At 44.5% G+C, this 27,072-nt stretch overlaps 1 protein-coding gene across 19 annotated transcripts in view; it reads right to left on the reverse strand.

The window, feature by feature from the left end:
• Ptprt (protein tyrosine phosphatase, receptor type, T) overlaps positions 1–27,072 on the reverse strand; it is a 1,098,700-nt gene that overhangs the window by 826,382 nt on the left and 245,246 nt on the right.

Below are 27,072 nucleotides of genomic sequence, written 5' to 3' on the forward strand. Positions count from 1 at the left end.
AGGGTAATTTTGACAATAAGCAAGCCCAGTGTGTTATCTCAGAGGCCATTCCCTCCATAGGACTCCAGTCTACTGTGGCAGAGCTTAGGCCGTCACACAAGGCCAGCCTGGAGTTGCAGCATGGGGAAAGGGCTAGGAGAACAATAATAAACACAAAGGGGCTCTTGGGTTATCATGGTCACAGTGATTTGAGTTTGAACAAGGTGAATGAGGTGAGTCAGAAACAGAAAAAAAACCCTAAGTGTATTGCAGATCCTAACTATGAAAGAGTCCTCAGCATGATGCCCACGATGGTCAAATCATGAAAGGAACAGGCTAAATGGCCAAGTTGAGCACAATGGACCACATGCCGTATGGTTCCTTTTATATAAAATGGTAGCAATGGTAAGACTATAGTATCAAAAAGTGGAGAATTTGCTGCCTGGGGCAAAGTTGTCAGGGAGGGAGGAGAGTGAAAAGTTGAGAACAGGAAAGGAGAGAGATTAGGGTACAGGAACAACTCCACATGTGAATTTCACAAGCTTACAGGGTTCTGCAGCGTAGCCAAGTGTCACCATGTTGTGCCTTTTAATGTTATGAACTAGAAGTGGTATAGATGTATTTTAAAAAGGGTAGGAGTGGCAAGGGTGGGAGTGACATGCACATTCAAAAGATTTAGGGCCCTTCATACAAACAAAAGGCAAGATTTGCATTCTTGCTTTCAAATTTCTCCCTTTGCATTCTCAGAGGGAGGGAGACAGAGACAGAGAGAGAGAGAGAGAGAGAGAGAGAGAGAGAGAGGAGAGGGAGGAGGGATTGAGGGAAGGAGGGATTAGAGAGAGAGGAAAGAGGAGGTAGGAGGGAGGGATTGAGGGAGGGATGAGAGAGAGAGAGAGAGAGAGAGAGAGAGAGAGAGAGGGAGGGAGGGAGGGAGGGAGAGAGAGAGAGAGAGAGAGAGAGAGAGAGAGAGAGAGAGAAGCAACTGCGCTAAACATCTGAGTTCCTCCTTTCAGACCGGGCTCTAATCAGTGCAGAGAACTGGGTAACAAATAAGACCAAGAGGGTTTAATTAAACTGAGCAATCATTAAACTGGATTTAAGAGTGCCTGTGTTTGCAAAACAACAAAATATTTACAGACATTTTCCTCATCCCCTTCATTAGCTTCAGACTCCACAGGAAATATGGAGGTTGGGAGCAGGTCCTAATGAGATCCTGTGAATTTTAACTACTGAGGTTACGGTGGCAAGAAGACAGCACGGAAAAATGCCTGTGATGAAGTGGGGAGCAGGAGAGCAGGGTACCAAATGATCAAGTACTAGTCCTTCTCGTCGGGTTTCTTCCTTTTTCTTTTTTTTTTTTAAGAAGGAAAGAAGAAACTACATGTGTATTAAAGAAGTAGCATGCAGTACAGGGCTATGAAAAATCCAAGCATTAAACCAGCAACTGTATAGAGCGGTTATGTTTAGGAGAATCTTTTTTTAAAATCTCTCTTTTCCAAGATTGATCAACTATGGTTTTGTTGCCTCCCTTTCTTTCAGAAAGGATGTTGATTTAGTTGTGTCAGAGTCAGTCACACTATTATCTTTGGCTGTTCCTGAGAACAAAGGAAAAAGAAAAACAACCTCAAGTTTCTGTGCCCTTGATGCCCATTAGACCTGCTACCCAGCTTCTCAGAGAAAACAGGAGAGTGAACTGTTCTTTTCAAGGTCACCTCTGACCTCTGGCTGAATCCGAAGGTCAGAACTCAGTCTCTATCATGCTGACTCAAGGGCAGTGTTGCTGGAGTTTGTACCCCTCCCCCCACACGTGGCCTGCTCCAGGGTTCCAGCTCTACTATTTCCTTGTTGTTTTTCCAGTCTACTGTCTTCCTCCCTACAGAAGCCGTGGTTGCTGATGTCAGTCATGTATCTAACGTATGTCTGGGAGGGCCAGTCATACCTCTGGCATATTCTACCGCAGCACCTGGAGATGCTAACTGAAATTAAGAATATTAAAGGTTACCACTAGGGATCTCTGTTCACAGGCAATAAGAAAATGAACAAAGTCACAGGCTGCGAAATAGAGAGGGATAGGATTCTCAACAAAATGAAAAGTACAGACCCTAACGGAAGGCATGCCATAGTGGTGGTTAAAGAACACTCACTGTCTACTCAGAACAGTACATTTCTGTGCCTCAAGCTGGACTTGAGACCCATGGCTTTGCAATCTCTAAATCAAATGGCATCAAAAGCTCTTAAATGTGCAAGACCTCGGGGAGTAAAACTGATTGAAGGCTTCCAGACAGTGGGAAATGCCTGCATAGAACTTGCCAGGTGACAGATGGCTACACAACACCCACGCACCACCACCTAGGTGACAACACACTTCTCACATGGATCTTCCCAGTCATCTGAATAATAGTCCCCAAGAGGCAGGTTCCTTAGCACTGTGACTTTGCCTTTGAGAAAAACTAGGGCCTAGGAAAGTCAGATGATGGAACAAGGTCACCCAATAAAATTCAAAAGAACTGGGCACCTCTGGAATTAATTCCAGGATCCCCATAATACTATAGGCATGTCCAGGGTGCCCTTGGTAGAGAGTATCTGATGTCATCAACATCCCATTAGTTTCAGGCTAAACTGGGTACTCTGAATAAACTATATAGATTCACATAAGAATTTCCCAACCAATTTAATATTTGCTTTTTAATATATTCCCTCCTCCTTCTCTTCCTCCTCTTCCTTCTCCTCCTCCTCCCCTTCCTCCTCCCCCTGTTCCTCCTCTTCTTCCTCCTCCTCCTCTTCCTCTTCTCTTTCCAATTACAGTCTTTATAATATAATAAAGTCCTGAGAAATCTTTGGACTTTATGCTACACACAGCCAGCAAAGGAAGGCCATGGCGCCTGTGTGTAAAACAGCCCTTCCACTCTGGTAATAGAAGCAGAGAGGTAGCCACGGTCTGGTGAACAGGCAACATAATGCTTGCCAGCGTCCAAGGCTGCACCTGAGACCCCTGGGAACAAAAACAACTTGATTCCAAAAGTACAAATGTAGAAACAAAACGGGGCCCACATAGGCTGAAACCCACACAAGTATTCAACCTCTTTTGCCACGAGGACTTAAGTACAAGTGAAATCACTTTGACATTTCCAAGGCAAAGAGAGCTGAGGTTACACGGAATCTAGCTCAAATGCACACAGACCATCACAGCTGGAAATGGTTCAGCCTCAGAGCAGTCCCCTAAAACCACTGCATTAACTTCACTACACAGCAAAGGGAAAGTGGTTCAAAAAGTTTTGGTGAACCTGTGGCACTGAACAGAGATTTGGACATAAAGGAGCTTTGACTGACAAGTCAGTGCTCACAAGACTTCATCTGTGGGCCTCACATATTATTGGTTATTTAAGTCCCCTTAGAACTTGTTGCTTGCAGATTCCAAGGCTGGGCTCTGGAGACTCTGAGTCTGTACTACAGGGATGGGTACCGAGCATGCGCACCGGTAGAGTGCCTCAAGGTATATCCAATGCAGGTGCTTCATGCCCATAGCATAAGAATCATGGGAGGTATGGCATGTTTTGTGGAACAAAGACAACTTTCAAAATGGAAACCTAAAGCTGCAGCAGTGAAAGGTGGAAGCCTCCAAACCCTGATTTTGTAGAGGTTCTGGCTAAGCAAAACACTCATGGGCCTCTTGTGTAAGCTCTGTGACATGTTAGTGCCACTTACACTAATATGTAGTAGATATGAGTGTGTGAGTGTGTGAGTGTATGCACTGGGGTGTATGCAAGTTTGACATGTGTGTACATGCACATGGTAAAATTCATCTATTCCCGGGAGCTATACTCCAATTGTTTGATTGAAACGACATCTCTCATTGGGACTAGAGCTTACCAGTTCAACTCAAGTTGGTGGATAGCCTGCTTCAAAAATCCACCTAGCTCAACACACACACACACACACACACACTGGTAGTACAAGTGCACACACCCATGTCTATCTTTCCACAGTGTTTCCAGGGGTTGAACTTAGGTCTCCATGCTTGTGAAGCAGGCACTCGAACAACCAAGTCATCTGCCCAACTCCTAGTTAATACTTTTTAAATGAAGCTCATTTTCACTGTTACTTTAAAGTGCATCTCCATTGCACTACAATGAATGGATGATGAACTCGCTCGCCAGAAAACAAACCATGAAGCTAAAATTCAAAGGAGAGGGTAGATGGGTAAGGAAAAGTAAATGTTGGCTTGATCGTGTTAATGGCACTGAATGCCTAGGGCTTTCCTGAAACCTGCTTCTGTAAGGTGAAAATGATCATTAGTGCTGGAAGAGCAGAGCATTCCTAATACTGCAACATCAAGAAGCTCTCCTTGCATGCTAAGGGCTACACAACATGGAAAACAAATTTCTCTGATCAAATGTCCATGGATGCCCTTCCCACACAGCACCCTTCCTGGGTCCATCCCTGTCCTCCTTCTCATTTCTACACAAGCCTGGACCCTTAGCATTGAACTTCTCCAGCTCAGATACAGCAGTGGGTCATGACAGATAGATCCAGGTAGCTAGGAACAATTTTTTAAAAAGCCATTCTTATTGCAATGCACTCCACTCTACCTGATGCTTCAAGGAACTTATAGCATCCAACAGAGGATGGAGGAGGATGTATTTCACAGGAACACAGGAAGTTGCTGGAAGCACTTCCAGAGAATCTTGGACCATGGTTGTGCATTCTAATGGCTAACATTGGGAAGGAGTAAACTCATGGGCCATGTCAGACCCATACAAATGACTGACAATCCCAGCCTCATATTTGTGCACCATGATCCCTGGAATCTATTTCTGAACCGTTAGAGATCTTATTTCTTCATTTGTAGTAGATGGAAAAATCATATTTTATCCGTGGGATCGTTGTGGGGATGAAGCTAAATAATATATGTCAAGTCCCAGCAGCGTAGCATCCAGGCCTCAGTGTGCTCACAGAGAGAAGCAGCCTACAAACACTACTACTGCTCATGTAGATGCAACAGCCATTGAGGGGAGCTATTTATACTGCTGGTCCAGGTCACCCTACAGTGTGCAATTACCTTGGAATACCTTGGAAAAGATGCTCTGGAGTGTGTGTGTGTGTGTGTGTGTGTGTGTGTGTGTGTGTGTGTGTGTGTGTGTGTGTGTCTGTGTCTGTGTCTGTGTCTGTGTCTGTCTGCGTGTGTGTGTGTGTGTGAGTCTGTGTCTGTGTGTGTATGTGTGTGTGTGCATCTGTGTCTGTGCATCTACATCTGCATGTGTGTGTGTGTGAGTCTGTGTCTGTGTGTGTGTGTGCATGTGTGCATCTGTGTCTGTGTCTGTGTCTGTGTCTGTGTCTGTGTCTGTGTCTGTGTCTGTGTGACTCAAAGTCTTAGCATCCCTAGAAACTACAACAAGATGATAGTGCCCAGACAGGGTATTAATAAGGTTGCTACTGACTTGTCTTTAGATGTCTAGGATAAGAGAAGACAGGAAAGGCTGAGGGTCCAACAAATAAGAAACCCCATTCTCTCCTTGGATGTCCCATTTGCCAGGGATCTAACGTAGGGTTTGGTGACTCCCAGCATTAAAGTCATCATCCTACTTAAGGGAAAGAACAGAAGGCAAGACTTTTGTGGAGAAAGCAGCATCAAGACAGAGAGAGAAGATAAGGGGGAAGCCAGTCATGGTGGGACAGTGGAGCGATGCATGCAGTCTGACCAGTTCTACACCCAGAACATCATCTACTGCAGGCACCTGTGCACACCTACGATTTGACCCGAAAAGGCTCCCTTCCTTCTTGGTAATTCAGGTATGATGCTAATCTGTTGAGAGCATTAATAAAGTTCTAATAATAAATGCAAACATGTTAGGCACATAGAGTTGGCTAATCTTGGTTGTCAACTGCATCTGAGATCAACTAAAAACAAATCTGCCAGGCCCTCCCATGAGGGATGTATTTGGCCAGATCATTAGAAGAGGAAGGCCCATCCTAAAGCTGGGCCACATCTTCTACTGGCAGCCCATATAAAATAACATGGACGAAGGAAACTTGCTTTTTGACTGCTTGCTCTTACACTTACTGGCAAGTTCACCCATCCTGTTCCCATGGCATCCCTTCACCAATATTGGAAGCTACCTCTTTGGATGCCAATGGAGAATGAAAAACAGCAGCTCTCTGGGAATCTTCCAGGGCTTCAGCACCAGATTGGTTCTACTAAGATATCCAGCCTTGGGGACTAAGCCACTACGGCATTCTCCACCTCTTTGGTGTGCCAGCCATTGCTGGAATACTCAAGGCTGGGTGCATCTTGCAAGCCAGTTGAATAAATCCCTCTTTAACATATATTCATTCTCTCAGGCATTTTTCTTTAAAGAAGCCAGATTATCCTACACATGGACTGTACTCAACCTCTATGTGTTATTTCTCTTCATTCTGCAAAGAGATTAAGTAACTTTTCTAAGGTCACCAGACAGTTTAGACCAAAGCCAGGACCTGGTCCTCACATATAGTGTCCAAGTCTCCTAAGTAGGACTAAATAACACAGTACTTGACATAGTCACTGGGCAGGGCAGAAAGGGTAGGGATTGCCTTTTCAGTCTTGTATCTAGACTGAGAGAAGGGGAAATACATCTACATACTTAATTAATGTAACCCCAAGCGCACTGAGAAAGCCTCTGCTTCCCTTCCTCAAATTTTAACAGCTGCTCCTTCAGTGTAATGGAACGCAAATGTCTGAAAGCTTCGAATTTTAATTATAAAAGTCCTGATGAAAAATCTGAATCAACAGCTGCTCCCAGCAAGGCAGCCCTTGGAATGCCCAGTGCAGGACAGAGGGAGGGGATGAGAGGACAGAGCCCAGACAGGACTCGGATGACTGCAGCTGTCTGGGGAACCCTGCACCTGCAGCTGTAAACTACAGGCTGGACAAAATGGGTCAGGATGCTGCAGGCACAGGACAGACTCCCTGGGGCACATCTGTCCTCACGCCAGACACCATGTGCATGTGGCACACGTCTGTGAGAGTGACAGCATGAGGAGATGACAGCAGGAGCTTTGTGATGGCTGTGCTGCTTTGGGAGTATAAGATGGGGAAATGCCTATCTGAAGGAAGGGTCAGCCAGGAAAAGAAGCAGGTGTTGGAGCAATGGCCTTCAGCCAGCTGAGAGACAGCATGTGGCAGTGGCTCCTACGTTCCACACATTGGAGTCTCCAGTCTGTCTAGCTTTTCTTCTCTGGTGAGAAACATCTTATATATCTTCAGTTGTTCCAGGACAGATGGTGCTTCCCCACACAGAACCCTGGCCTCCTTCGCTTCAAAACAGGAGGATGAGGCATCCTATAAAGGCTGATATTGGTTGCCAATTTGACAAGATCTAGCATCACCTAGGAGCCAAGCCCCTAACACTGTTTATGAGGAAGAATCTAGATTATGTGAGATTGGAAGACACACCCTAATGGGGTAACACTACTCTTTGGGCTGGGGTCCCAGACTGAATAAAAAAAAAGAAAGAAAGAAAGAAATCAAGCTAAGCACCAGCATTCAGTGTGACAAACTGTCTCAGATTCCTGTCTCTGTAACTTTGCCGTTGGGATGGACTGCATGCCCAAACTGTGAGCCGAAATAAACAAGTCTTATTTCATTCTCTCTGCAACTAGAGCCAAAGGCAGGGGCTGTTCTAGCTCATAGTACAAGGTCTAGTTCATTGTGGTGGGGAAGTCAGGGCAACAAGAACCGGAAGCAGCTGGTCATATCTCCTCCATAGTTGGAAAACAGAGTGATGAGTCAATTGTTGAGCTAGCTTTCTCAGCCTAGGGAATGGTGCCACCTACTCCCAAAATGGGTCCTCCCCCTCCAATTAATTAACATAATCCCTCACAAGCACATCCAGAAACTAAATTCCTTCTCTCCTGTGTGATTGTAGATCCTATCAAGTGGAGAATTAACATTAACCATTCCAACCTCCTTCCTTCAAGTGCTTTGACAGGAATGTTGTCACATCCTCTTCCCGCAAGGACTGGCCTTGCCAGGCATACCATTTCATTCTCCTCACACCTAGCACCCTATCCACAGATGACTGCTCGCATGGCTTTGCCGCAAACTACAAATGCCAAAATAACAAAATACTCAGTTGTACAGGGTGATCCCCTAAGATACCTTCCACCATCTTCAGGAGTTCTGCTGGGGCCTATGTGAAAAGGATGATCAAAGTTAGTCCTACTGACTGGTGATATTCCCTCATAGAAGGAGGAGGCAAGGAGGGTCATGGGTCCCTCATCTGAGTATCCAGCCACTCCTCACAACCAGATGTACACAGTTATATGTAGCCTGAGGGTATCTGTGAAGGGCTGGGGGAAGAGCCTCCAGCTACACAGCCATAGGGATGAGCATCCACATTTGGGGCCGACCTTCCAATGTGGCTGTTCTAAGGTCACCCATGCTCCTGCCCATGACCCCTCACCTACTGCTTATAAACAAGCCTAATGAACTCATTGGTTTCTCAAAGACAAGATTAGTGAAACCTTAAGGGGAGGGGTAGATACTCTTTCGATCTCTCCCAGAGAAGGAATTTAAGATGTGTAACATCAATAGAATATCTGCTCTCTTTTGACCTTCGCCCATTCTTTGGGCAAGATGGCTGTGATTCGACTTCTGCATATAAGTCACTGCAAAACTTCCCAGAAGGAAGTCTGGGCACGTGTATGTCAGTTTAAACATCCTGAGCACTTGACAGAGTAACTCTCTTCTAAAACGGCATTTTATGATTACATGCAAGGATATTTGGTATGGCATTATTCATAAGCATTCAAAGAAATTCGAAAGTATTCAACCACAATAGGAAACTGGCTAAATAGTTGTGATATACATGTGCAGTTGAAGTGCATGCTGTTATCAATAATTTAGACTTCTAAATAATCTGAAGTGCGGAGACAGGTTTATAATCAAACGTTAAGTAAAAAAGCAGGATATGAAGTAATCTATCATGCAAATAATTATTCCAATTGTGTTTAAAACACACAGATACATAAATATAAGCAAGGAAAGGATAAAAACCCAAATCAAGCACATTAATCACCAATGTTCTTACACATAGCTCTTATTTTTTTTCCTGTACCAAATGTATTACATAGAAACTTTCCCACTTCTGAAATTAAAACTATGTGTATATTTAGAAGTAATAAGAGGCACCATACTTTACATCTGCAATGAGCAATCTTCTGGCATTTCAACATGACACTGTCGTCTACAAATGTGTTGGGCAACACTCTTCACAGCTGGCCTGACACTCATGCACTGGATATGCAGGCTGACACACCTGCTTGAGATGATCAACATGTCCCAGGCTAGTGCTATCACAAGGGGGGAGAAATGTAAGGAGGTGGAACAGATGAGAGATTCTTAGGTCAATGGGGATCCTTGGGTCAGTAGGGGTGCACCCCCGAAGGGTAGTGTGGGACTCTAACTCTTCATAGCTCTATTTTTGTTTTCTGACTGTGTTGGTCACTATTCTATTGTTGTAAAGAGACACCATGACGCTTACAAAAGAAAGCATTTAATTGGGAGCTTGCTTACAGTTTCAGAGGCTTAGTTCATTACCATTATGATGGGGAGTATGATGACATTCAGTTGCCATGACAATCCACAGGCAGGCAGGCAGGCTTGCAGAGACAGACAGACAGACAGACAGACAGACAGACAGACAGACATTTATAGGCAGAGATAGAGACACAGACACACACATACAGAGAGAGAGAGAAACAGAGAGAGACACAGAGAGACAGAGAGACAGAGAGAGACTGAGAGAGAGGCAGAGAAAGAGAGACTGAGAGAGAAACAGAGAGAGAGAGACTGAGAGAGAGAGACACAGAGAGACAGAGAGACTGAGAGAGAGACAGAGAGAGACTGAGAGAGAGACAGAGAGAGAGAGAGAGAGACAGACAGAGAGAGAGAGACAGACAGAGAGAGAGAGACAGAGACAGAGAACCTAGAGCTAGTATGGAATTTTGAAACTTCAATGCCCACTTCTAATGACACATCTCCTCCAACAAGGCCACACTTACTCCAACAAAGCCACACCTCCTAATCCTTCTAATCTTCTCAAATACTACACATGCAAATATATGAGCCTAAGGGGGCCAATCTCATTCAAACCACCACACTGGGCACAAGATAACCATCTTTGTTCCACTATTCATCATCACCATGATTTACTACCCCAAAGAGGGCCTATTAGCTACAATCTGCAACTTTAAAAATCTGTGAGCCAAACTGACCCTTTTCTCTTCGTAAATGGTTATCTCGGGCATTTTATTACAGCCATGGAAAGATGACTAACACAGGAGAATAAAGAAATTAGATGGAGACAAACAGCACTTGGGCCTGACAAGACTCAGAGCCAGTGTCAGAGAAAGTTTTTCCTTATTCTGACATCCCTCAGAGCCAAAACGATGGGCAGATTTTGCTCTTAAATAAATTCTGAAAAATGATATTTGATTTGATGCTTGTTGGAATACAACTGAGCTCAGCTCTTGCAAACATATGTCAAAGAAGCCACTCTAGACAGACCCCTTAAGAATTAGCAGTTGCCATGACAATGTGTTAGCAAACCATTCAGTAAGTACCTGAAATTTCCCCTCCACTATTGATTACCCATGTTAGAATGCTCTGATTCGTGATAGAGACATTTCTCCTCCACTGTTGACTGTGCATTTTGGAACAGTCTAACTCATGACCATAATGAGTTCGGCATCCTCAGCTTAGTGCCTGAGCAGGATAAAAACTGTGGTCCACAGACTGGGAAGCCTGCCTCCAAGCTCCTGTTTTTATGCCCAGAGCCCAATGCAACAGGGAAGTCTCTTGGAAAAGTTTAAGTATCATCTCCCTACACTTGCTTCCAATGAAGCAGAGAGGGGGGAACACCAAGTCTGGAAGTTTGGTGATGGTGAGAAAGATGGGCCCTAGTTTTCATAGGCCCCAATATATCTGATCCCAGGAAGCAACCTGAATTCCATGCAAACCACCTCACAAACCTGCTGTTTCCCTTCCGATGTCAACATCAGCACCTGAGGGGCCACACCCTGTCGATGCAGATGTGCTTTTACAATAAAATGGACTAAATTCTTCCCTTACTTTATGAAGTCTTACCTAAGGAGACAGTTTGTCATATGACAAGGATGATCTTATGGATAAATAAGGAAATCTCTGAAAGGACCAGCCACATGGCCCTGAACATTTGTTCTACAATACTTTTGTGGACCCTCCCCTTAGAGCACTCACCATGCAACGATGCTAATCAAGGCTCCTCTCTGTCTGCTGTGTGCCCCCATGCACATCCCCCGTGACTTCCCCTCTACTAAGAGACAAAGCTTGCACAATAGCAACACAATTTACCTTGTAGAAAGCTGCATGATACGCCTGCCAAACAAGTGCGACAGCTTAGGATAACTATTGTGCCTGGTAATAAAGCATAGAAGCTTGACTGGAAACTCCTATAGTCAAGCTCTATGAATGAGACAAGATACTTTCCCTGGCTGCCTCCTCTTTGGCCACTACCATCCACATCCTTAATGATATCTTCACTCAGAGTACCAAGTCTCAGGCCAGGGTCAGAAATCAGGAGACAGGCAGGAAGACAAGCAGAATTTTGAGCTGCCTTGTAACTCCCCATTGCTACCCCAAACCTTTAAATTGAGGGTGTATTGAGGATTGTGGGGTCACATTTGGGGTTTGGCCTTTAGAAGGTAGTTAAGGTTAAGTGAGGAATAAGGGTAGGTTCTCCCTAGGAGTGATGGCTGAACGTGAAAGAGAAAAAGCAGAGGAAGAGGAGAAGAAAGGTGGAAGGAGGGGGAAAGCAAGAAAAGTAGGAGGGGATGGCCAACCAGGAAGAACAAAAGATAAAAAGAGGGAAGAAGTCAAGAGCAAAGGAGAGAGGAGGAAGAAAAGAGAAAAGAGGAGGAGAATGTAGAGGAAAGATGTCCCTTCTACATGCCCAGTATGAGGAAAAGCATGTGGGGTCCCAGCAGGAAAGCAGTTGACCACAAAACAGGGAAAGAGCCCATACCAGAAAGCACATTAGCCAGAACAATGACATGAGAGTCTGAGCAAACAGAAGTCTGTTGTTCCAGCCATCTACCCTACAGCTCTTGCTATAGCAGCTGCAACTGAGTAAGACCAGAGAATGCTAATCAGTGGGCATCACTGCTTCCTGAGAGCTGGAGGAACACCTTGTGGGCTCAGATGAGGACAAGAACCTATGGGGAGCAAATGAGGAAAAAGACCACTCTGCATCCTGTTCAGAATGAAGATGAGACACTGCTCTCCTTAGAGCAGCGTCTGGAGCCAGAGATAGGGAGCGAGGGAGGGCACTGCTGGCAATCTGATGAGAGGACCCAGCATAGGGACTCAACAAATGTTTGCTAAGGGAATGATATGTTTTCCATTTAAATAGAAACCTAGCGCGCTCAAATACAACACACAGCTGGTTAGCAGCAGGGAAAGGGGGTGCCAGGAGAGCTGCTGGTATCGGATCCGCAATGCCTTGAAATGACAGAGTGAAAGTCCTGATCATATCCTGTCACTTCTGCATACTGACTAGAAACTCCTGCCTATGACTAGTGCTAGCTCCTCCATCCATGGATGTCACACTCAAGCTTGATGTGGGCACGAGTCTTCGCAGAGTTCTGTTTCAGAGGCAAAGAAACCTCTTAGGAGCTTTAGAAGAGTAGCTATTGCAATAAAACAACCAATACCTCTCAGAAGACATGTGCCCAGCCAGGATCCGACTGCCACAGAGGCTGCAGGAAAAGGTCTCAGTGTTCACAAAGTGGCCAGTGTGTGTCTCAGACAAAGAGGGACAAGTCCAGAAAAAGGAGCTGAAATGCTGGCATGGACTGATATTAGAAAATCTGATTGGGATGAATGACACAAACACACACACACACACACACACACACACACACACACACCCAAATGGAAGGAGCCTCTCTTCTTAGTGAGACATAAATATCTACCCTCTCCCCATAAAGCACCAATGACAAACCAAAGTAGGATTCCACCAGAGTCCAGCTTGGGGAAACCAATGAGTGAATTAGGCTTGCTCACAGAGCAGGGTAAGAGGTTTACCACAGAAGCACAAATGACCCCAAACAGCCACATTGGAAGGCCTCTTCACATCACTGATGAAGACTTCCTCTCATTTGCTTAGATGGGTTCTCCTCTTCAGTTAACCTTCCACACAATACTAGGGCAGAATATATTACAGCTTGTTGGGTGGGGTATGCAGGGCAGAGAGTGGCCGAGATCAGAGAGAGAGAGTGGCCAACATTACAATCACACACACGCCCCTCCCCCTGATCCCTTCAGGGATGGGGACTGTCAGCAGTAAGCAGACCAGACCCTAAATAAGTGATCCCAGATGCTCAGAGGAGAATGACTGCTGTTAAACTCAAAGAACAATGTTATGAAACAAACCCAAACTCCTATCTCCAATCCTGGCTGGGATAGCCTCACACCAGGTAGGCAGGCCACTCTATGTAATGTGTCACTGGTGTCCTCGGAACTCCCTCTGTTTTAGAACAGAATATCTTGCATCTGTGCCCACCAGGACAGTTGCTACTTACCAACTGCTAGCCCATGCTCTGGCTGGGGTCTTAACTGTGGCTTAGAGAAGGAATATCAGGTACCTGCCATGGACACTCAGGTTAGTTCTAAACAGACTGCCTCTAGCTACCTGGCCTCCCCAAGAGATGCTTCCAACTACCTGCAAAAACAGGCACCATGTTAAAAGCCCAGACAGGAAGATGGCCCATAGTTCACATGGTGTGGGAACAAGGGGCACAGCTTTCTCTTTCTTTGACCTCATGGGTCTCAATCTCTTCTCTTCCAGCCTCTCCTCTACTTGGAACTTAAGGGTGATCTTCTTGTACTGCAAACCTGATAAGGCTGGTGTAAGAGGCTTTGTGGGTCAGGCTAAAGTGCAGAGTCCATCCCTGGGCCTTATATAATCTTGTGTAGCACACATCAGCCTTAAGGAAAATTTTAACACCTCGATGCAGACAGATTGGTTCATATTGTTGGGCCTTTGCATAAGCCAACTGTTCATCCCCAAAATGCCCTCTGCTTCCCTATATCTTGATCTTGGCACCTACCAGCATGGTTTGTCTTCTCAGAAAAAGCTCCATTATTCTTCCCTTCTCTCCTACAGATGGGGTCAACTGACCTCCAATCAGCCTCCCACCCAGCCTGACCCCTCACCATACCATAGTGCAGCTTTACACATATTTATGTTTGCCTTAAACCTGTGAACTCCTTAATGAGAAAGATAAGATCTTATTTGACTGTGTTTTCTTACCCACTAGGACGAGGCCCGGAACAAAGTAGGAATAGTGAAGAGTTGCCAGTCGACTGATTAGTTGATGATTGATTGATTAAACTTGCCTCCTCCAAGCCCATCCATATAAGAATATATTTTCCTCAGAGTTTTTAGCCATTACAAATGACAGACAAGATGCCTCTCTGAATTTCTGAACACTTATCTCAAAGCCTTCTGTTTTGTCTACCTGCTCACGCCACCACCGGGCTGAGCCTCGGTGATGTTTCTGTCAGCGTGCCCTTCTTCTCTGTTGATTTACTTTAAAATGCAACTCGGTGATTTCAAGTTCGAAAGAAGAATGCAGCCTCGTCTTCAGCCTGTCCTCAAACATCTATCAACAGCCGGCTGAGGAGATGTGACTGTCATCTCCCCAACCCAACAGGATGATTTTTCTCAGCCACAATGCAAGCCCAGTGAGCCATACAATTGTGGTGAATTTCCTATCAGCTCGACATCCTGTGCCATTTTTCAGAGAATATGATTCTATCTGAATGCAAGTGCACCAGTCTGGAACAAATTCTCCCCCAGTGCCAAACTCTGGGCTTCCTATAAATACCAGCTGGCCTTCTGGGCAATGACACGTCTTGGAATAATCAAACAGGTCTTGCCAATGGCTTGGTCTTGAGCAGTGTCAGAAGCCAGGCCATGATAAGGCAGAATTTACATGCCTTATCATGGCCTGGCTAACAGGGTCCCAGGCAGTTTGCTGATCCTGAAGTTGTGTCAAATACCTGTGCCTGGAATCCCATAGGTGGGAGAAAAGGAGTGAGGGGGAAGGAAGGAGGGCTGGATGCTGGGAGGGGACAGAAGGAATGTATGTGCCGATTAGAGAAAACAGAAGAATTTAACTCTTCTCCTAAAAGAAAACAATTTCCTTTAGAAAAAAATAAATAAACAAACATGTACTAGCTGCATATTGCTGTGTAACAAACCATTCCCAACAGTATATGTTCATTGTCTCAGAGTTTCTGCTGTCAGGAATATAGGCAGAGATAGTCAACGCCTATATTTCAGTGTCTCACAAGGCTACAACTAAGATTGTGGGCCAGGGATGCAGACTTGTACAAAGACTTACCAGGGGAAGGCTCTGTTTGCCTCACATGGTGCAGTCCATAAGGACTGCTAGAATTTGGCCTTGGTTCATATTGAGCAATTCAGAGGCCTCCCTTGACTTATAGACCACCCTAGAGTATGCATGCGACTTGCTTCACACAGTGAGTACCTCAGAAGGCAAGAGGAAGAGGCCTTCAAGAAAGACAGCTAACAGGACAGAAGCCTCAGTCTTTGGAGACCTCTTTGTAGCTGTGACAATCCCATCACTTTTTCTAGCCTTGGTACATTGTGATAGATGCATTTCCAGATTCATGTCCATTATTCTCTTCTTGATTAACCAACAGCATGTAATGCATAGGGTGTGAGACAATACCCTGGAGCATGGGCAAGCAGACAGCAGTCAGGGCCCCAAAGGAAACCACTCGACCTCCCTCAGCAGCATCACCCACCAATATGTCCTGGGCTAAGGGTAGCTCCTGCCGCATCCATGCTAGACTTTTTAACTGGCTTGATTTTGTGCAGGTAACCACATCTGTTCTTGTTCATGTGTGCACACACCGCCATGCTATGTCCAAAAAGCAGTAGTTCACAGATCTTCTCCTTCTGGTTCTTACATTCTCCTCTTCTGCAATAACCTCTGACCTTGATTTCAGAGATGGCTCACCTATAGATGACTTGTGGTACTCCAAGTTGTGATTAGGAAGGCTTCCTCTTGCAGTTGATAATAATTAACCCAGAGATATTTCACAGGACTTTGACTGAATGAGACAGAGCACTACTGGAGCATCTGTGACAGAGGAATAGTATGAGCACTCATGGCTTGTCATGCCTCCTCTGAGTATTGGTTAAAAATATTCTCATGAGTACAAGGGTAGAAAGAATGAATGAGCTCTGCCTGGAGGGTCTCAATAAGGGCTGGTGATGACATCATCTGCAAGGATAGTGGAGAAGAGGTATGGACAAACTTTCCATATATCCTGAGGCATGGCCAGGGATTGGATTGTAGAATGTGATCACTGGAAAGAAAGGTTGTCAAGTTTGAGACGTAGAAGCTAATGCAGTAGAAATGATGGTTGCAAGAGGGGATGAGTAGCATAGGGGAGCCCAGGACTTGGAAAAGTAAGAGACTGGAGCATAGGATCAGAACCTCACAGCGTGGGTCTGGGCTCTGCATCAGAGTGATCTGTCAGGCACAGCCTACAGGGCGAGCTTCCACTTCTGTTGCCTCACTGTGGCTGCACATGTGTGATTCTCCCAAGTCACACACTTAAGCAACAGCCTGACTGTGTATGTAGCATCACCAGCCTTTCTGATTCCACTGAGCATGTAACTGTATAATAAGTCAGTATCCTGTTGGGCAAGTAAGAAGTCAATTATACGGCAAATTAATTAAAACCAGCTCACAGCCTTGTGTCAGACAGCATTCAGGTGTTGTGCATATGTATACATCTGAGATGGGGTTACCAGGATCTCCAGCGATTAGAAAGCTATGACACTTCCTGGAAGTGTGTCCATTATTTCCATGTGCCTGTTTCTCTGCATTCCAATTGTCATAACCAGGAGTTCTATCAAGAACTCTAGGACTAGAATTACCTTGAGCAACATAGCCTATGCCTGCATATGTTCATTGACCAGCCCCCTACTATCCCATGAAGCTGCCACTCATGGCTGGTTGTTAGAAAGTTGTCCCCGAAGACCACCAACCAAAACTGATCCTATAGCTGCCATCCACTGGCTTCCTCCCTTTTCCTTCTAAGCATCAGGGAGTCGAGAGTTGCTCTTAAACCTCCATTCCATAATAGGGAAAACAATAGAATAGGGAAAATCTACATCACACTTCATGATTCACCCTTGGTAAAATGTGTTTACACAAACATTACCTCACTGGCCATCTGCAATGACTAAAGATTAATCACTAAAGGTTATCTCCCTACCAACACCAAACTGAACATGAGCTGCAAACCCCTTGCTGAAATTTTGATTATTCCGCCCTTTTTTTTTTACTCTCACTGTGCCCATGCAGAGAGTGAGTCTTGCAGAAATTCCCAGTCCAAAACACCTTGAAGTAACAAGTGTCAAAAACATAATTTCCAAGTCAGAGTCAGATCATGACTCATAATGATCTAAAACATGTTAGGGCATTTTTTTTTTATCATTCATCACTGAGGATGAAGAAGATGTTTCAAGTCGTTCAAAAGATAACCTAGTGAGCAGACATAGCCACAGATCAGAAACATTGAAGTGGATGTAAAATTGGAGGGGAATATTTCTAGGTAGAAAATCAACTGGGTTGACCAAACCTCTAGTGTATGGGATGGACCATACATAACAGTTAACTATGATTCACAAGGGTTTAAAATAGATTTTATAAGCTCAAAAATCAGCAAATCAAGAGCAGTGTCCTCTAGTCTACAGCTAGGTAACCAGAGGTTTCCACTAAAACACACAGTTTTCACTCTCCTGACTAGCCAGTGGTTGCTTGTTTGTTCGTTTGGGGTTTTGGTTGTTTGGTTTGATCTCTATAGCTATGTTGAATCCTTGGTTTACTTTGGCTGTCTATGTCAGGACTGTCAGTTCCTGGTCACTTGCCTCTCCTGCTTCTGAGCCTGAGGTAAAGTTGGACAGCACAGCAAGAAGCGATTGAGAGAACAAGGCAGTTCCTACCACAGCTGACAGGACGCAAAGAAAGTAACTGAAAAGGGCCAAGTCCAAGAGAAAGCCTTCAAAGAGATCTGGCTCGGTGACTACTATCTACGGCTAGGCCAACTTTCACCAGCTGCACTCGTGCCTGATAGTCTAATCAAATTTAGATCCATCAGTAATGAAGCCATTGGCTGAGCCAGAGCACTAAAGATCTAATTTATGGTCTGGAAGCACCCTCCCAGAAGTACCCAGAGGCACTTCTTTCTTGTGTGTCTTTTGATGCAAGTTGAGTTAGCCACCAAGAGTAGCCATCACAGCCAGGTAGGGACTGAAGGTGGTTCTTTGTCATAGTGCGCTCGGCCAAAATCAATCAGAGTTAGCCACTGACTTTGTTAAAGGCCTGATCGTAGCATGGTTGGGCTAGACTTTCAATGGCTGGCAGCATATGAGAGAAGAATAAGAGGGGTTCAGAGAGGAAGAGTTCAGCCAGGACAGTAAGTCCTGCCCCCCACGTTTCCCCTGACATTACAAGCCCTTCCTTTCCTCCTGTAGCCTACTTCTCATGCTACAGGAGTTGTGCTGGGGGTTTAAGCCTGGCTTCCCTCCCCTGAAAGCTCATTAGAGAGGGTTCCATTGTGCAATGAAAGGAGGCAAGGGGGTTATGCATGTTTGTGGGTTTTCTGAATGTCTATAGTGTTCCAATAGCCGCTTTGTTCTCTCTCTCAATAGTTCCTATGTCTTAAGAAATTATAATTTTTTTTGTTCTTCCTATTGCATTAGGAGTTTAGGGGGAAAAACAGAAAGGAGAGAAAAGGAAGCAATTAAAAACTAAAGTTCTGAAGCTTACAAGTAGCATTTATGAGAAGTTCACAGGTCTAACCTACGCTTACTGCTGCCAGCTGAGACAGGAGCTTCCCTTGAGAGGTGAGCAATAAAGAACCGTTTAGTACTTGATCTCCAGAGACGCCTTTGTCAACTTGCTTGGTCCCTTCCCTGTAGTCCCTGGTTTCTGTACAATCCATAGAAAAAGGAGACACGGGGGCACATTTGCATGGGTTAGGCCTCTTATTAAAGGAGTTTTCCCCAAATGCCAATGCTCGGCACCCTCTGATGGAGAAACGCTTAAATATTTCATCAATTTCAATGGGATGTCAATTCCTCCTGCCAGGGAAAGTGGCCTTCTAGGCTAATCTGGAGTGAGAGAGGGGAGAAGCTGATAGCAAAAGAGAATATGACTCTGTCTCGAGCTTTAATCCCAAAGGCTGCTCGATCATCCCACGCACCGCACTCATATGGCTACAAACTTTGGCTCAGAAATTAAAAAAAAACAAAACAAAACAAACAAAAGAAAAGATTAAGGTTCCATTTTTTGGCATGTGGATGTCTGCACTGAGCATGTACACATATGTAGGCATGTTTACATGTGTGGTGGTATATGCATATGTGTGGTGTATATATACCTGCGCATGTGGAGGCCAGATGTTGATCATGAATGATCACTTTCCACATTAGATACTGAGGGAGTGTCTCTCGCTTGAGGCCAGAGCTGGCCACTTCTGCAAGGCAAGTTAGCAAAGGGAACACCCATCTCTGCCTCCTGGGCACTGGAATTACAGGTGGACACCAAGCCAGCGCTACATTCACATGAGTTTCTAGGAACCAAACTCAGATCCTCACCCTTACTGGGTAAGCACTTTACCCACCCCATCATCTGCCAAGCCTAAGTTCACTCCTGTTTGTCTCTCCTCCCTGGCTCCTCTTCTCTCTTTTTCTTGAGATCAGTGTTTGTCTTATGAATCTCTATAACCAGGGTGTTGCTCAAAATCTGGCCCATAGTCAGTAGTAAGGCAATATTTGTTTAGCCAAATTGAAATCCACTGATTCATTTTTCATTCACTCATCCAACATTTACTTGATCCCTGCCATGCAGTGAGTTCTCGAGCTAGGAGCTGGGCCACGGCAATGAATCAAACAAGGTTTTGGCTTTCGAAGGCCTTCAATTTTTAGGAAGAGAGTGAGGTAATAAACAAATACTTGAATAAACAATATCATTAATAAATAATCTGATTTATGTATAAACAGGGCCTTGAGGGAAAGGGGGTGTTAGTAAAATGTTGAGTGGCAAGGGGAGGGGTTAGGTCAGTCCTCCTTCACCCAGCTTCATTGTAAATACACTCTGACTAGCTGCCTGTACTCTTCTAGAGCACTTGTCAGATCAGTGGAGAAAGGTAAAGAAAGCAAGTGGTCTTTCCCCAGTGCCACAACCCTGGCCTTTTCTTCCTAAAACACATTTGAATGATGCCTCTGCGATACAGCGGAGGAAAAAAGTAATGCTTGAACTTCACAGGAGAGGAGAAAGGTAATACTTGAACTTCACAGGTTTCACTTGCAGGACCTGGTCAGCCATAGTGTCCTTGAGATTACAGAAAGACTAGTAGAGAAACAGAAAATTAAAAAAAAAACTATGCTAAAGCTGATGTATTCTACAGAGCATTTACTGTATGTAACGGTTGTAAAAGCTACGTGAGTGATACTGGGCATCACATGTTTAACCAGCATCACCTCCAAGGGCCCAACATATGTTCTTGGAAAGGTCCTATCAAAGAAGGGAGATACACCAGCATTACTCCACATCAGCCATGGTGTCAGACCTTTAACAAGTAATTATCTGACTTAGTCTTTAAAACAAAATCTTCCCGAGGATAATCTTTATTTTTCTCTTACCCCATCACTGAAAATACTGATGTCGTAAGTCACTGAAATTACCCAAGATCACCTATCTACGCAATGGTGAAATCAAGACTGGCATCCAATTTCCTTTCCCTGTAAAGTTTACATTTTATGTGCTTCATCATACCAGCCCTGGGCCTGAAGCATCATTCCAGACACAGTGGATACTATAAAATGGTCAGAGAGCAGCCTTTAATGTGCTCAAAGAGATCTCAAGCTCACTGGGTAAATGAATGTATTCACATAGCTATAACCAAGGCAAAGAAGAGAGATAAAATGTGATGGGCTGGGAGAGCCAAAAAAGCAATATGAAAATATAGAATGGGTCCATAAAAATGGGACAGACTTGGAAAGCAAAGAAGAAACAGGCAGAGAAACAGGCAGTTCATCTAGTAGAGCATCCATGGTACATTATACATGAGAAAAATGTAGAGACATGTGTGATCTTGCCCATGAATGAAAGAATAGAACTCACTCAAGCACACGAGAGAAATAGAATGTCATGTGCATCCCCCTAGACAAGAGTTTAGGTAGCCACCAACATAGTAGGAAAAGGAAAAGTCCATTTGGGCTTCTATATTCTCATGAAACCTGGTTCACTTCCCCACCAAGCAATAGCAACATTCTGTTGGGAGGTTCCACCTTGGCTTTGACACATTCCACCAGTGTCCATGAGCTGCAGTCTTACCAAAATAAAAGTTGAGAAAAGAGTTTCATAGCCCACTCTGTTGAGAGAAGCATAGCCCCCCCCCAGTACCTCAGCTCCTTCATCACTAAATGGGGAGGCAAACCAAAGACTTCAAAATTGTTGAATGACAGATGTCATCAGATGAAAGACCTCTCTCTGTTTAGGACCTACCCCACACCAGGTGCAAATGCTAGTTCCAATATTCTTCTAGTCCCTTTGGTTCTTTTGTATAAAAGGTATACTCTCATCCAGAAATTCAGCTATTACCTTACTCTCCTCCCCCTTCTCCAGGATATGCATCCAGTGAGTATTCGCCAATTCTCTCACTCGATAAACTATTCCCACCTCTCCCTCCCTTCCATTCCCATGACTCCTAACCCAGTTACCCACTAAGACTTCCTAGTTCATGCCTATACTTTGTGTTTACGCTCTCTAGTCTAACTGAGCCATGGATCATTCTTCCTAAAACATTCTCGAATGATGCCTCTGTGATATAGCAAAGAAGAGAATTAATACTTGAACTTCACAGGTTTCTCTTATAGGACCTGGTCAGCCATGGAATCCTGGAGATTACAGAAGGACCAGTAGAGAAACAGAAAATAGAAAACCATGCTATAGTTGATGCGTGTACTCTGTGTAGCATTCACTGTGTGTAATGGTTATAGAAGCTACATTACTGATATGGGGCATCACATGTTTAAGTAGCATTACCTCTAGGGGGTACACATGTATTCTCAGAGATGTTATATCAAAGGTATTTCCCAACCACTTTACAACCAAGTAGCCACACTTCTCACCAAAACCAGAAAGATAAAACTCACTACAGGAGACAGAGAAAACCAAAGTTCTGGAGGAGGACTATTTGGATGGTGAGGATTGGGGTTAAAATGAAATTCACCACCTTGAGGAAGCAATATCCTGAGAGCCAGCTGAGCAAATCTTGACTCCAAAGATGTCTCCACACAAAGACATTTTGCAAATGGGAATAGGTATGGCAGGACCAAGAGGGATGGGAAGGAATGCAATGGACAAGCCGAGGATGGGGCATCCAATGGTCAAAAAGAAAGACAAGCCATCTATCGAACACAACTAGAGCTTCCAAAGAAGAACATGTACCAACCATTAATAGTCTTCAAATGTGATGTTTTTAGATGGGATATGACTCTGCTTAATTTTCTTCTAGGTAATCCTTCTCCATCCAAAAGTACAGGGTAGAAATCCCTACACCCCTTTAATGGTCTTTGAAGTTTTGCAGTTGTCTGACTTGGAGTAGAAGATCAAAGACACTATTCTCTCTCATGTCCCTGCCACTAAGCACAGGACTCAGCACTGAAGTGTGTAACAGTTACCTCCCCCCTGCTTTGATGAAATATCTGATAAAAGCAGCCTTACAGTGGGAGAGGTTGTTTTGACTCACAGTCTGAAAGGATAGTCCATTATGGAGGGAAAAGCATACCATGAGGAGTGTGGGGCAGCTGTTCACTAGTGTCTGCAATCAAGAAGCAAGAAGAGACAACCGTAGCTCACTTTCATCGTGAGCAGCCCATCCTAGGTTAAGCCTGTGTAGAAACATCCACACAGAATCCCAAGTTTCTCTTCCAGATAACTCCAAATCCCATTGACAGGATTAAACATCACATTGAGTACCCATGGGGGACAGGAACTCTGGTACTGAGTTGAAATGCTGTAAACTCAAATTTTATCCCTCAATAGCTGTGCCTAAATGATTTCAGGATGTGGACGGGTTGGGGATTTAGCTCAGTGGTAGAGCGCTTACCTAGCAAGCACAAGGTCCTGGGTTCAGTCCTCAGCTCCGAAAAAAATATAAAGGATGTGGTCAACTCTTCCAAAGCCACTATTTAATATCCAACTAGGAACAATGATGATACCAACCTCTTCAAGTTAACAGACAATTCCAGTTAACTAACACAACTTGTTTCTTTAGTTATTCCATAGCATATAAGATATGCCCATTAGAAAACTGTTACTACTAACATTTTTTTTGAAACAGGATCTCACTATGTAGCCCTGGCTGGCCTGGAACTCTCTATGTATAACAGCTTGGCCTCAAACTCACAGAGATCTGCTTGCCTTTGCCTCCTGGGTGCTGGGATTGAGGGCATGGGATATTATGCGTGGCTTATTAACTATTTTTGTCAGGGTTCCATAAACACTTGTTGAATAAATGAAAGGTCAACATTAACGTCATGTTAAATACTTCAGCAGAGCCTTGGCACACACATATTTGAGTAGCACTTCTACTCTTCAGAAAATGGGCCCCTGACTAGTTACCATTTACAGCTTTTTCCTTGGCATCCACTTCGATCATCTGTTTGTTTAGATAATGAGAAGGGGAAAAGGGCCCTTCAACAGATCTTCACTCGCCTCCAGGATTCCCATCTCAAGAACATTCAGGCTGAATTGTCTAGCTGCCAAAAAGGCTGAAGATAGGAAAATATCACAGTTCTGGAGGTGTCCCAAGATAACTCAGACACTCAGTGGGTATCATCTCTGAAAGGAAAGATCAGAGTCCATCGGCTACTGGAACAGCCTCTCCTGATCCAAAGCCAGATTTGAGCATGGACTGATGGATTGAGCTTTCTGGAGGAAGCCTAGACCCAAACACTTGGAGCTCTGCACATAAGACACAGTCTTGGGAAAGTGCTGCTCTTAGGAGCTGCTGCCATTCCTTATCCTCCCCCAGGTGCCCTGCCTTGGAAGCTGTCCACCTCTCCTAAAGCATCCTGACTTTCCAGTGGCTTTAGGACTCTGGAGGCACGTGTATCCTGCAGAGCAGAAAAGCATGTGCACACCTGCATGTGTGTGTACACATGCGCGCACACACACACACACACACACACACATGGTGGGAGTGAGGGCTGGCATCTCCTGCTTCCTCCTTCTGTATCTTCTGCATTCCCTGAAGTCATCTGATACATTACACACCACTCAGGTCCTATCAGCCAACCGAATGAACCATCTGGGGAAAAGTACTTAAAGCCATAGTACTCTAGAAGTGTGGCCATGAACTGATGCTCCTGCTGTAGGGTCAACTCCCAGGTGAAGTGCAGGGAAGAGGCAGTTTCTCCCCTCCAGGAACACCATCCATTCTCCATTCTCACAGGCCCACCATCCCCATGCTAAGTTGTGAAGACCAGAACGAAGTGAGAGAGAGAAAAATGAAGATTTCACAGTGTGAATGAGGTCTTAAAGCTGGAGAGACCCAGGGAGCTTCTGTTGGGATATCTGTCCTCAAAAGTGGACAAGCATATCAAATACTGATGCTGCCATAGCAACAAATATAGCCAGGAAAACTGATCTTCCTTGTCCACCTGTGAAGGTCTCCAAGCCATTGTCCCCCACAGCACTGCTGCCTTTCCTGTAAAGAAAACTCCCATCACACCACTGTCTTACAATAAAATAAAAAACATATTGAAATAACTGATCAGGCATCCAATGAAGAGCACACCCCCTCTACTCATCTTTGCTACTATTCACTGTTCCTAGACAGCCACCTTTGCTAGCTTCTCTTGACCCTGGTATTGCCCTTGCTCCCCTTTGGTAAAGCTTCCTGAGACTCGCCTTGATGCATATGGCCGGCATCCTCTCTTCTATCGGGTCCCAGTTTACCTCCCTCCTTGGAGATAACTGTCCCAACCTCCATACAGACATCCCATGCTCAGTGATGTTTTATCTTAAGCACTCGCTCCTTTTTAGTTATAATATACAGTTGCATGTGTCTTTGATGTGCACCGGCACATAAGACTCATGACAGAATAGAATACTGTTTCCCATGCCCGGCCAGAAACTTACTAAACTCATGGACTGAATGAATGAATGAATGAATGAATGAATGACTCACTCACTCACTCACTGAATGGATGCATAAATGAAAAAATGAAGCCGTTCTACAATGAAATGACTATCCATTGGTGACCTTTGTTACTGAACATTGTAATAAGAACTGTATGTATATATACATAAGATACATATATATGGTATATATATGATCTATGGAATATTACATACAACTATACTTTAAATAGTTATATATTGAATATCAATATATTTTATGTTTATATAAGGTATATACATATACATTGTAAACATTTATTTGTATAATAGGAAGCAGGATGTATCATCTATGTGTCTTACGACTTATCTAAAATATTATTGGATATATTTAATCTAGTCTGATCTCTGAGTTTCCTATAGGGTGTGCATTTTCATCAGCTTGTCACGGCGGAGGATGCACCATCACGGTGGTCAAATAGGTTTTCCAAGGTCATACAATTAATGAATGACAGCTGCTTGTTACCACCAAATCAAGACTGGTGGAGAATTGATCTCAGATTTAACAGTGTCCACATGCTTCCTGCATGGTACGCCTAAGGAAGTAGTAAAAGAAATGGGCTCATTTTCTTTACCCCTGTCTGTGTCTAGCTCCATTGAGTGTCAGTATACTGGCCACTCCGTGCTCTGAATGGCAGCTAGTAAGAGTCTCCCCTCCCCCTGCTCTACTGGACATCTCACAGGATATCCCTTTGCAAGAAAATGGAGCATTTGCTGAGGATCTGCTGTCTCTCCTGGGACTAATTTCCCATGAAGTAACGTGAAGCTCCATTTCCCACTTCCAAGGAAACAGGGCAGACATGAAGCCCCAGCCGTGCTCCCTGATTTCAGGGCCCAGCTGCAAGGATGTCCCACCAGGCGGCCACATTCTTGCTTCCTGGAGAGTGGCCTCTCAGCATGCCAAGGCTCCAGGCTAGGTCTGGTAACTTGGAGACGGGCCAGCTAAACTGTTCTGTCCAATGGGGAGTTTTCCTTGGCGGTGACATTCACACAACATAAAATAACCAGTTTTTTAAGTGAGCAATTCAATGGCACTTTACACACTTGCAAAGTTGTGTGGCCACCACTTCTGTGGAGTTCCAAAGTTCATTACCTCCTAAGAAGACCCTCCAGTCACTGCCCACACTCCCTGCCCCAGCAACTGTTATGATAACCCATACCACAACCCATCCACCACCCAGTGCCCAAACCTGTACACTGTGTGAGCTCAAGTCTGCTTCTCTCTACTAATCATGATATCATGATGCTGTAACGGAAGAATCCGGCTTTTTGATTTTGCAACCTAGCAATATCATCTACAGATGTGTAGGGCCATATTCACAGCTGTTCTGTGATGCCTGCTGTTAAGTGGACCATAGATTGGACACAGCTGTAAGAACTTTCACCTCACAGCAGGGATCACTGTGTCCATCTAGGTTTAGGCCACTTGCCACTTACAGATGCCAAGCCAGAGTGAGTTGATGACAGATTGGACAACCTATCCCAACCTGCCAAAAGATGGAGACTCTAAATTCTATTTGCCTGTAAGAGGCAGCAGTTCCTTGGATAGTTCTTAGCCAGTGAACCACTTGGGGAAGCCCTTAGTCAGTGACCAGCCTTCATTTTCACCCATGAGTAAACAGTGTCCAACTCTTAAGGCTCTTAGAGGCCAGCACTCAGAGAGAGAAAAGAAAGATGTTAATATTAAAGGGCCTGTGCATTTTTTGCTGAAGAAAACCAGCTTAGAAATCTCCAAAGCCAAGCACTTTCAAGAATTTGAATGGTACCATATTTCAG

Source organism: Rattus norvegicus, chromosome 3, assembly GCF_036323735.1.
Source record: "Rattus norvegicus strain BN/NHsdMcwi chromosome 3, GRCr8, whole genome shotgun sequence".
Classification (NCBI taxonomy): Eukaryota; Metazoa; Chordata; class Mammalia; order Rodentia; family Muridae; genus Rattus; species Rattus norvegicus.